The following is a 12,645-nucleotide window of genomic DNA, read 5'->3' as shown; positions in this document are numbered from 1 at the left end:
AGACATTAATTTCTTCCACTTCCAGGTTGATATTCTCCTTAAGATCAGGAATTTTGTCTCAGTTCATAAAATAATATTGCTAGATTGAGATTCAGTTCATCTAAAGGTAAACCACACTACTTGCTGCTTGCATTATTTCTTTGAATTTAAATTTCTTTATCTCTAATAGGACCCTTAATTTTTCTTCCTTCTTCATGGTTGTGTGGCTCAAATGACATAATATATTAGAAACGCATGTGAAATAATCAAAGGCATGGATTCCCAGTATCCCCCCCAGACTCCCCAAAAGAGTTAATGACTACATGGTGAAATTTATTTGAAAAAGTATGTTACTGTATTAAACTGATGAAGACTCACGATTTATATTGACTTATAAAACATTCTGAGTAGTCAGGCAACTACTACAAAGAAGTCAGTTTAACCCAGCATTTCCTACACTTAGTAGACTATGATGCCCTTTTGTCACAGAACATAGAATACGTGTCAGTGACATTGTTTGGAGAATGGCTTCACACAGAAATTTACACATGAGGAAACTGAGGCCTCAGACATGGCTTGGATATGAGGAGGAAGGTACTGCACCTCAGTAGAATTTCCTTTATTTTCTTCTTTACACTTTGCAGTTAGAGAACCACAGAGGTTTAGTAAGTTTTTTATAGGATTAGGGATTTTAGAAATAATTCTCAGTATCTTTAACTGCATAACTTTTTTTTTCTTATAGAGAGGGAGAGAGGAGGGTGGGGAAGGGCGGAGGGAGAGAGAGAAAATCTTAAGTAGACTCCCCACTGAGCATGGAGCCCAATATGGGCTCAGTCTGATTGACAACCCTGAGATCATGACCTGAGCTGAATTAGGAGTTGGACACTTAACTGACTGAGCCACCCAGGCGCCCCTAATTGTTTAAAATTTACTTATTGTTGGGGTGCCTGGGTGGCTCAGTCATTAAGTGACTGCCTTAAGCTCAGGTCCTGATCCCAGGATCCTGGGATCAAACCCCGCATCGGGCTCCCTGCTCAGCGGGAAGCCTGCTTCTCCCTCTCCCACTCCCCCTGCTTGTGTTCCCTCTCTCGCTGTGTCTCTCTCTGTCAAATAAATAAATAAAATCTTAAAAAATTTACTTATTGCTGTTACTATTAGTATCATCATGATTATATCCCTTTTGATCCTAACTTGCCTGTTTTCAAAGTGTTTGTGATGACTCTAGTAGAAATTGTGCATGATATTTATTTTATGACTGCATACTAATAATTTTTACAGAGCCATATTTGAGTCTAAAAGCATAATGTGATAGTTTTGTGGAAAACTTAGACGAGGTTCAAAAGCTCTACTCATTTCACACAATTATATATATTGTGTGTTAATTTAATTCTGTGACACCTATTGAATAAACTGTATTTAAAGTTTAGTATATGTGATTATAAATCAGCCACACGTATCACCTTCCCCTTGATTACAAACATTACCGTTATTATGTTTCCTGAGGACCGTCAGCTCTATTTAAACAATAGAAGCCAGCGAGTTGAAGGCCTGATTTTGTGCACTTACAGTGCTTAGCCTTCATGCTTTCTCTCTTTGATTGCCGTGGCCTGTCCCTGAGGTAGTATTTATTCTAGTTTTATAGGTAAGGAATATGAACTACTGTATTCTCCTGTCTCCTCTGTTCATTAGGAGAGCCACTATAATTCTAGTTACCCGAATGCCTCTAAGAATCACTCCTTATTCCTCTATGCCTTACAGTCAGTAACTAAATGCTCTAAATTCTAATTCTTTCTGGCATTTCCCACTTCCTTTTTTTATTCCTACTATGACCACTGTAATTCAGGTGTTGCTGACTTCTGGAGAACTGCTGGGTGGTTTTAGAGGTGGTCCCTCCAGTAATGTCTTTTCTGAAAACTGTCCTACATCCCATAGCTACAATATCTGACCACATCTCTAGATTCCATTGCTCATACCGTTGTTACTGTGTTGTGCTGCTATTAAGAGACAATGATGATAGATACATTAGTGCTTTGCACATGACTGTGGAAACCATAGCTAGTCTGTCATTCCCCTACCAGAGAGAAATAGACTTTATTAATATTATTTCAGCCAGAGTTAAACATTCATCATTCAACAATTTCTTTTGGAGGTAAGTGGCAGTTGCACATCCAGTGACCTTATTTGTACTTTTCTCTCTCCAGTTAGGCGTTTGTATCTATGGATACTTCACATCCTACTTAAACCCTAGCTTACATGGATCTCATGCATATCCATAGGTTTCTGTGCTACACCTTTCTGGCCTTGGATATTTACTGACTTAAAATTGTTGCATAGAGAAGTTTTTAATTCTCTGGGGGTCTTACGATAAAATCTTTCCTGAATAATGGAAAGGTTTCCCTTCTAAATACCCAGAAGCATATATTTCAAATCACTTTCACCTTCAAGTACTTCATGCCCAGAGAGGAAGCTTATATATAGGTGAGGTTTTTTTTTTTTGCTCGTGTGGTTTATTTCTAAGATGGGGATGATGGTCATGGTCTGATGGTCATGATGTGGACTTTGTATACTGCTTGCCATATGGCAGTGTTGTTCTCAGTGCTTTGTATTCATTAACTCAGCCAATTACAAGATAAAGAATATCTTATATTTTTTCCAGCCTCATTGTTTAACCATGAGCTTCAAATAGAGTATAAAACTGACAGGCCTACCTGGTTACAAATATTTACTAGAGTTTTTTTCTTGATCTATTTCAAGCACTTGTTATTCATTTTTAAATCATCTTGGTGAAATCTTAATATAATTCTTAGTTGAGGAAGAAGAAACTATAGGTGAACTAAGGTTGAGACTGATTACTGTTTGCTCTGGTGATTTTATAATGCATTAATGTGCTAAAATCTAGAAGTACTTAAAACCTCATTAGAATTTAACACAGGATAGAATTTTGAATTATGCATTATTCTAAAGAAGAGATTTATTACAGACCTATACTTATAATGTAGATGGTGCATTTTGAGTAGACTAGGAATGTAGCCAAAGAAATTTAAAATAATAGCGTATGAATATAAATGTGGAAAATTCTTAATGCACACTACTTTTTTTTTTTTAAGAAATAGGGACTAATTTGAAACAATTGTTTTTCCGTGATTAGCTCAAAATCAATAGTTTTATTAGCATTTATATTTGAGTTACCAGGATCTCAATGTGTAGTCTTTCTTTACTATATAATCTCTTTTATACAATATGAACTTAATTCTTGAAATTAGAAACCTTTTCACATTAAATGTGGTCCTGTATTTAAATTAAGATGAGTACATAAATATTTTGTACTCAGTGGAAGATCCAGGCTTGTGTAAAATTACTCATACAAACACTTAGCTGGGGTTTTCTCATCAAGCTACTTGAAATGTAGTTAAATAAATAATCTTTCTAGCACTCTGATAATTACTAGCCTGGGAAAGATAAGAATTATAGTGAATGGTAGAATATATGATGCCTTTTTGGTATGCCCTTTAAAATGAAATATCTTAATATTCATATTTACGTAGCTTACTTAAATCTCTTATGTTTAATATTTTAGATTTGTTAGTCTTTGTAAGGAAGTAAAGCAAAAGTTCTGTACAGCTTTTAGCTCATTTAGGGTCTATTTTCTTAACTCATTTGCATAAATTAGTGAAAAAAATACAGAAAAATGGGTTCTTGGTGTTTTGCCTGAATTCAGACACCAAGTGTTGATAAAATATTTAAGAAATTGTATAATTAAAGCCTAGGTGTCAAAATATTTTTTTAATTATTATAAAATAATTTTTCTTATAAAAGGGACTTTGTGGGTGCTCATCTCTATTGTAGTACAAAAGCAGCCACAGACAAATTGTAAATAATGGTTGGCCATGTTCCAATGGCATGTTTCAAAGACAAGAAGTAACGTTGATTGGTTCTGAGGGCCATAGTTTGCTGACCCCTGGTATAAGATCACAACTGACATGGAAGGAGGAAGGTGCAGGAAATAGAATGCTAATTGGACAATTAGGAAAGATCAACCCAAGCGAAGGTTCTTAACCTCAGGTTCACTGACCAGTTTTAGGCATTAACATGCAGCATGTTGTGCACTGGTTTCTTTCTCTTTTTTTAGTTTCAGATGTACTGTTCAGTAATTAATCAGTTGCTTATAACACCCAGTGCTCATCACATCACGTGCCCTCCTTTAATGCCCATGACCCAGTTACCCCATCCCCCACCCACCTTCCCTCCAGCAACCTTCAGTTTGTTTCCCAGAATTAAGAGTCTCTCATGGTTTGTCTCCCTCTCTGATGACTTCCTATTCAGTTTCCCTCCCTTCCCCTATAATCCTCTGCATGGTTTCTTTTTTCCACTGGTTTCTTTTTCTTGTGAAATATGTCACGCCTATCTTCACTCCTTGAGATATACACTGCCTGAGGGTTTGTGCCCCCCCAAATGTTAAAAACCATTCTGCTTGTTAAAAATGAAGGATGTTTGGGCGCCTGGGTGGCTCAGTTGGTTAAGCGACTGCCTTTGGCTCAGGTCATGATCCTGGAGTCCCGGGATCGAGTCCCGCATCGGGCTCCCTGCTCGGCGGGGAGTCTGCTTCTCCTTCTGACCCTCCCCCCTCTCATGTTCTCTCTCTCTATCTCATTCTCTCTCTCAAATAAATAAATAAATCTTTTAAAAAAATGAAGGAAGTTTATAAATAGATGTGTCCTGGATTATTGAAACATATATAGGAGTTGCTGAGAAATATTCAAACCTCATCAAAGTTTTCCATGAATTAGAAAGGCTGTTCCTACAAGAGTGAGACAAAAAGGATTATAAAAGCCCATGGTTTTGAAACTGTGCTCTAGAGAAAAATCTGACAGGTTGGTCAGGGGCTTCTGTGGATGGTGAGGGGGTCAGAAAAGGAAGTGTCACTGCTGCTCCTGATTCTTCAACTGAGGCAGTTCAACTTTATAGTTTATTTCAAGGCTCTGCCTATTAATATATATGAATAAAAGAAATAATACTTCCTATAAACTATTATAAAATAGTAAATAATATAAATATAGTACTTATATTTTCTTTCTTTTTTTTTTTTTTTGCCGTAGCCTGTGAAGTATTTCTTTAGATATGCTTTATCATGGGCAATAATTCTGCTTGGTGTTTTCTAAGCAAGGTATTTAATAATGGCAAAGTAATATTAATCTTTAATTGGGTCTGTGAGAAATATGGCTGACCAGACTATGAGTCTGTTAACCATGGCACCTCTTTGTATTTTGTTGCAGGTTTTCTGCTCTGGAAAAACAATGCAGCTATTGATGGTTAGTCTTGGAATTACAATGTAGAAAGTTCTGCCAAATATCTAAGTTGGGATTCTTTAAGTAATATTATTAACTGTTAAGCCATATAGCAGATTTCCGTCTGGGTAGCACAAGAGATGTATTTTACATTCCTTCTTTCCTTTATTGATCAATTTTTCTTAAGTGCCCACTATATGCCAAGCACCAGGGGTCTGAAGGCAAGTATAGTTTCACTGCAAGAGAAAGAAAAAGGCATTTGAATGCTATATCACATTTCTATTTTGAATTATTTTAGTATTAATACTGTTCACTTGGGAAAAAACAGAGTAATTTAATTTATGAGCGTTAACTTCTTAAAATATTACATTTGATCAGGACTTTTTTGGATCTCCTGTTTTTAAAACTTAAAAAAATCTGGTGTGCATAGGGTAGGTTCAGGGGTGGACATGTCAGGTTTTGTTGTCTCTATTTTGCAGATGAAAAAGAAACTGAGAGTGGAGAACCTTAATGAGATACCCAAGGGCACACTGTTCTTACATCAAAGATCTACGAGACTGTCCATTTCCGCCTCCTCTATTCTTAACTACACTCCGCTCTTCTTCTTCCTCAATTCCTAGCCTTGTGTTTTCCTCATATAAAGTGAGCTACACATAAAGAGAGTGAATAGGTCCTTTAAAATGTTCAGTAAATATTTTAACTAATGATTCTTACTCTTCTACCATTCATCAAAGCATGACATAATTGTCAAGAAGAATGTGTATTTTTAAATGTTTTCATAATATGTAGACAATTTTATATAACTAGAAAGTATATTAGGCTCATCAAGTTCCTTTTTTCCTTGTGTTTATGTTTTGATACTCCTGTAGGATTGCACTTATAATAAGCTCACACACCTCGTTGATGTAAGATAAAATGTGAAACACAGGTTAATACAGGTAAATGCAGATTTATGGCATAATTTGAATACCCTGTGATGATCTCTTAAAAGCTCTTGAAAGATTCTAAAACATATTTGGTTCATAGTTTTTGCAGGTACTTCAAATTTATTTTTTCTGTTTCTCAGGCTCTATAGTTTCATGTTTCCCCCCCTTACTCCAAGATACAGTACCTTTGCCAGTTCTACTCTTACATAGCCAAATCCTTTTCTTGAGAAATTGTATAGTTAAGCTATAAATGATTTTTCTATCTGAAAGATTATTGTAGGTGGTAAGTAAACAGCAGACATTCTCTAGAAATGGTCTTGTCTTCACATAAATCAGTTATAGAAATATGCCAGAGATATATGAATAGTTGATATAGTTTATGTTCTATTAACCTTGCTTATTTTTACAGCAGGTTGGTTTTACTGTCTTAATAGTTTCGTTATCTATTTTTGGTCACTCCAAAATGAATAAAGCTTATGCTGTAAAATACTTTCCCTAAATGGTATTTTCCTGAAGGTTTAATAAAGCATTACTAGTTTAATCATCACTCAGTGCTCATATTTTGTGCAAAATTATAATTGCAAGCAGGCACTATACGATTCATCATGGGTTGTTTGTATACTGCAAACAGTATGGTAATGAAAAAGCAAAGGTCATAGCTATCTCTAAATCTGGCTCAGAATTAAGTTAATTCTCATTATTTTTGTGTACAGAATGCTTATAAAAAATAGAACCATCAAAGCAGTGGATATTCCAATGAAAAATTGAAGTTTAGTGTCAGTGGAAGTTGAAGGGAAAATTCAACTTCTCTTTGGAATGTAATAATGAAAATTAAATTTTTTTCTCTTTAAATTTTTTATTGTTATGTTAATCACCATACATTACATCATTAGTTTTGGATGTAGTGTTCCATGATTCATTGTTTGTGCATAACACTCAGTGCTCCACGCAGAACGTGCCCTCTTTAATACCCATCACCAGGCTAACCCATCCCCCCACCCTCCTCCCCTCTAGAACCCTCAGTTTGTTTTTCAGAGTCCATCATCTCTCATGATTCTTCTCCCCCTCTGATTTCCCCCCTTCATTCTTCCCCTCCTGCTATCTTCTTCTTTTATTTTTTTTTACTTAACATATATTGCATTATAGGTTTCAGAGGTACAGATCTGTGATTCAACAGTATTGCACAATTCACAGTGCTCACCATAGCACATACCCTCCCCAATGTCTATCACCCAGCCACCCCATCCCTCCCACCCCCCCACGACTCCAGCAATCCTCAGTTTGTTTCCTGACATTAAAGAATTCCTCATATCAGTGAGGTCATATGATACATGTCTTTCTCTGATTGACTTATTTCACTCAGCATAACACCCTCCAGTTCCATCCATGTCGTTGCAAATGGCAAGATCTCATTCTTTTTGATGGCTGCATAATATTCCATTGTGTATATATACCACTTCTTCTTTATCCATTCATCTGTCGATGGACATCTTGGCTCTTTCCACAGTTTGGCTATTGTGGACATTGATGCTATAAACATTGGGGTGCACGTACCCCTTCGGGTCCCTACATTTGTATCTTTGTGGTAAATACCCAGTAGTGCAATTGCTGGATCATATGGTAGCTCTATTTTCAACTGTTTGAGGAACCTCCATACTGTTTTCCAGAGGGGTTGCACCAGCTTGCATTCCCACCAACAGTGTAGGAGGGTTCCCCTTTTTCCGCATCGCTGCCAACATCTGTCATTTCCTGACTTGTTAATTTTAGCCATTCTGACGGGTGTGAGGTGGTATCTCATTGAGGTTTTGATTTGGATTTTCCTGATGCCTAGCGATGTTGAGCACTTTTTCGTGTGTCTGTTGGCCATTTGGACAGCCACATGCAGAAGAATGAAACTGGACCATTTCCTTACACCACACACAAAAATAGACTCCAAATGGTTGAAAGACCTAAATGTGAGACAGGAGTCCATCAAAATCCTAAAGGAGAACACAGGCAGCAACCTCTTCGACCTCAGCCTCAGCAGCTTCTTCCTAGAAACATCGCCAAAGGCAAGGGAAGCAAGGACAAAAATGAACTATTAGGATTTCATCAAGATAAAAAGCTTTTGCACAGCAAAAGAAACAGTCCACAAAACCAAAAGACATCCGACAGAATGGGAGAAGATATTTGCAAATGACCTATCAAATAAAGGGCTAGTATGAAAATCTATAAAGAACTTATCAAACTCAACACCCAAAGAACAAATAATCCAATCAAGAAATGGGCAGAAGACATGAACAGAAATTTTTCCAAAGAAGACATCCAAATGGCCAACAGACACATGAAAAAGTGCTCAAATTCGCTCGGCACCAGGGTGGAAAATTAAATTTAAATAATATAGTGTTTGGTTTTTTTCCCCCCACATCAGATGGGTAATATGCCAAGGTCATAACAAGGTTTGAGGGAGACACGTATCACACAATGGTGTGAACACCCAATCATCACGCTTATGAACTACAAAAGGATCTAGTGTTCTTAATCATATGCTAATAAGGGAGATTTTGTGTAGATGTCTCTAAACTTCAATACTCCTTTGGGAATTTCAGTATTATTAAAAAAATATAAAGTTAACACATGAACCCATACATTTCATAAAACAATTTTTATAATACAGAAGTATAATAAAGAGCAAAATTCCCTTTTTTGTCCACCTATTACCCTCCCTTCCCATGCTTAATCACATCAAAAAGATGAAAATATAGATCACTAGAGTTGAATATCTAAGTTCTCCTTTCTGAAGTAGTATCTTAATGTTTTCTGTAATATAATGCTTCTCTAATCTTGTTTTCTGTAACACAGTGCTTCAAGAAATTATCTTACAGATTTCACATGGCACAAATTATAGATCTCGGAGCTCTCAGATATAGGGAATACTTTTAAAGATCTTAATCTAGACACAAATCTTAAGATGTATACATACATATATGAAGATATAGGTAATGTGTAGATACATCATATATGATATATACGTGTGTGTTAATATACATATATGTGTGTAGCAAATACATGGAAAATCACAGATATTTCATGGAAGAAAGTAGGTATCCATTGTTTATTGGGCTGTAATGAGAGGAAGGTAGTGGAAAGATTAATCTGATATGTCAGATACACTGTGTGTGTGTGTGTATATATGTATGTATATATGTATGTAGAATATAAACTATAATACTATATATTTTGGCTCTTTATATTATATGCAATGTTAATAAAATATTTATAATATGTAAAATATATAATATATGCTATTTATAATACATAATGTATGTTATTTATAATATATAAATATGTTATTATATATATAAAATCTTCCCATTACCCTCTTCTCATTCTACTCCAATAAACAATGGATACCTACTTTCTTCCATGAAATATCTGTGATTTTCCATGGACTCTTCTCCATGTAATGCTGATGTTTCATGCATTTGATGCAATGGAGACACCAGGGGAAAAAAAAAAATTTGTCTCCAACACTATGAGTTCCTTAAGAATAAAGACCATTTGTTGCTTAGCAATTGTTAGCATTAATTTGTAACTGTTTCAAGTTCTACATATTTGAAGTCAGTCTAGTTGGTAATCAGGTTCTTCTTGAACTTCAAAAAGGGTGGAGCTTAGAATCAGAGAAAAAAATTATTTTTGAAATTCAGATGGACCTGGGTTTAATACACAGGACACTCGGTTATTTGCTTTGTAAACTTGGATGAGATAATTTTTTAAATTTATTTTCTTCATCTGTAGAGATAAAATTCATATCCTATGGCTATTAAGTGTATTACATGAGTTAATTTAAAACACTTGGTAAAAGGCATGTAAAAAACCTTAGTTAAGATCTATATTTAAATATCTTGATATGATTCCTGTGCTTTAATATCAATTACCAATTTATAGTAAAATATTCAATACTTAAATTTTATACATATGTGGTCAAGGTGAATTAAGAATTTCATTTGCCATTTAATCTACGCTTCCAGTAATTGACCTCAAGTATTACACATTTTTCTTATCTAAGAAGGTCAAATTGAAAAGCCATTGAGAAGTAGGCCCAAAAGTGTGAGAATTTGGGACACAAAAAAGGAGCCAACTGAAAGAAAGAAAGAAAGAAAGAAAGAGAGAAGAGAGAAAGAAAAGAAAAGAAAAGAAATGTGCTTCTCAACTTTTGTTTCTGGAAGAAAGATAGGGGTACTTCCATCTGCCAAGGACATGGAAGGGAAAACGGCACATAAATGCATTATAAAGGGCACTGTAAGAGTTTTCATGCTTCAGAGATAAACAGATAATCATTACCATATACAAGTTAAAAATAGTATGGAAATAGTTTTTCATGGAAGATTAACAAGTGAAGCCAGAAATGTTTGTGGTTGCTCATATGGAAATTGCTCTGTTAGATGAATGTACTGACTGGGCAAGAAGTAGTCAGTAATTTGTGTGAGCTGTTACCCTCAGAGTTCAAAATCCTGTACAGAGTGGCCTTGATTTCAGATAAAGTTCATATGTTGGTAGAATTATTTCTCTTTTGGCTTTTGAATCATTTATGAACAGGATTTTTTTTTAGTAGAAAAAATAACCTTCCCTCTAGCCTTGTTTATTATCAGAGTGTAATGTTCATATGCGCTTGCTTAAGTGTTCATAACAAGCTTGTACATCCCAAAAGGAGCTGAAGAATTATTTCTGGTGGTCTTTGAATGTGTAATTGCTGCCAGGTGAGGAAGCAAAATTCCAAATCAGTTTAAGGAACTTTCACAAATAACATTTAACAGAGTTATAAGGCATAAAGCTCAATATATAGTTTACATAATAGAGTCTTACCTAACCACAGAAGAGTCAAAGAACAGTCAAAGAGAAGTCTTCACAGAGGTATATAGTAACCTTTTGCTTGACACTGTACTTCTTTAGATTTATTAAAACTTTCTGGCTGTGCATTTGAAATCATGCCTGTTTAAAACATCCTTGTATGAGTTTTCTATTTTGCTGTGAGCGTTTCCAGGAGCATCTAACAATAATGATAAAAAAGGTGATCATCAAAAGGCAGAAAATCCTCCACGTTTGCTTAAGTACATTGGAATAAAATGGTTTTGAGATCTTGGCCAGGGACACTTAGTGTTATTTCTTTACTTTTCGAATAGTGTGTTCAGCTTTTAGGGAAATAAAATTTTAAAAAATTCAGACTCCAAGATGGGTATATTAGTAAGTAATCATACTACAAAATTTTTATTACTTTTCAGAAAAGTTGAATATAATAATCATTTAAATATGGACCTTCTCATGATACCTTTGCTTTATGGTTAGATTTAATCTTGTGCAACTTTTAAGGACCACTTCTAATATTTTGACAAAGGGTAAATTTGTATGTTGTGGCTAAAATTCGATCATAACTTAAAAGCAGGTTGAGAAATGTCAGGATTGCCCATATTCTTCCCATATACATTTCTGTACCATTTACTCCTATGTTCATTTTTACATATCTGTTAAAACTTTAGAAAGTATTCTGGAAGATACTATTATGTACAGACAGGTTTCATATGAAGAAATCATCCACTCATTGTCTCTTTGTCCACACCTCCCACACTTCATTAAAACATGTGCTTTCTTGTCTACTTTGCCTTTTTGAGTAGTATTTTCCCATTATATAGAGTAGAAACTGAAATCATTGAGGAAATTCTGAATATGCTTTCTTTGCCATGTATGGAACACCTGTACAGATCATGGGCTCTTCATTTTAGTCAAGGTCTCCCTTTATATCTTTATATTTACAGGTACTTTATATCTACAAATAATTACTATCCCCACCTTTAATACAGTGGTTCTCAACTAGGGGCAAATTTGCACCCAGGAGACATGTAGCAATAATACCTGGAGACATTTTCAGTTGCCATGACTGTGAGGGTGTGGTGCTATGGACATTCAGTGAGTAGAGGGTATGGTTGAGGATAAAGTTGCAGGAAGCACAGGACGGCCTCCAGTGAGCCTTAGTCAGCCCAGAGGGACAACCATGCTAAGGTTGAAAATTCCTGCTCTCACCTCTCTTTGATCATTTCTCCTCTGAATGATTCTTTTTAAAGTACTACTTTTCTGTGCATACTTTGCTGCCTAAATCACCTGATGAGGCATCTTGAAGGGGTATGATCTTGAGTATATGATCTAAATTCTGTACCCTGGTTTCAAACTTGGTCAAGTCATACATTCCAACCCTGCTGCTTTGGGGTCTTCTGTGGCCTTTGTAAGTCAGGGTGTCATCTTCACAGTCGTCACACTCTGGCATGTATTTTGGGCCTCCATATCTTCACAGCACTCCTCTTCAGTGGTGCCAGAGAATTCTCCCTGTGTTTCTGAACTTCCAGCTCAGTCCTGGAAGGTATAGTTGACCATTGTAAGAAATCATTCTAATGAGTTTATGCCATTATCTGTATACCACTGAT

The 12,645-nt window shown here is 35.6% G+C and overlaps 1 protein-coding gene and 1 non-coding gene across 2 annotated transcripts in view; one reads left to right on the top strand and one right to left on the bottom strand.

The window, feature by feature from the left end:
• CRPPA (CDP-L-ribitol pyrophosphorylase A) overlaps positions 1-12,645 on the top strand; it is a 292,423-nt gene that overhangs the window by 256,464 nt on the left and 23,314 nt on the right. The gene's annotated exons all lie outside the window — the stretch shown is intronic.
• LOC114222508 (small nucleolar RNA U13) lies at positions 8,595-8,698 on the bottom strand. The gene has a single exon (XR_003611962.1). It is a non-coding gene; the product is annotated as a small nucleolar RNA U13 (small nucleolar RNA).

This window comes from Eumetopias jubatus, unplaced genomic scaffold (genome assembly GCF_037043125.1).
Source record: "Eumetopias jubatus isolate StellerSeaLion01/CBP00866 unplaced genomic scaffold, mEumJub1_p1.0 scaffold_14, whole genome shotgun sequence".
Lineage (NCBI taxonomy): Eukaryota > Metazoa > Chordata > Mammalia > Carnivora > Otariidae > Eumetopias > Eumetopias jubatus.
Note: the sequence above shows the minus strand (reverse complement) of the source record. Positions and strands in the feature narration are given on the sequence as shown.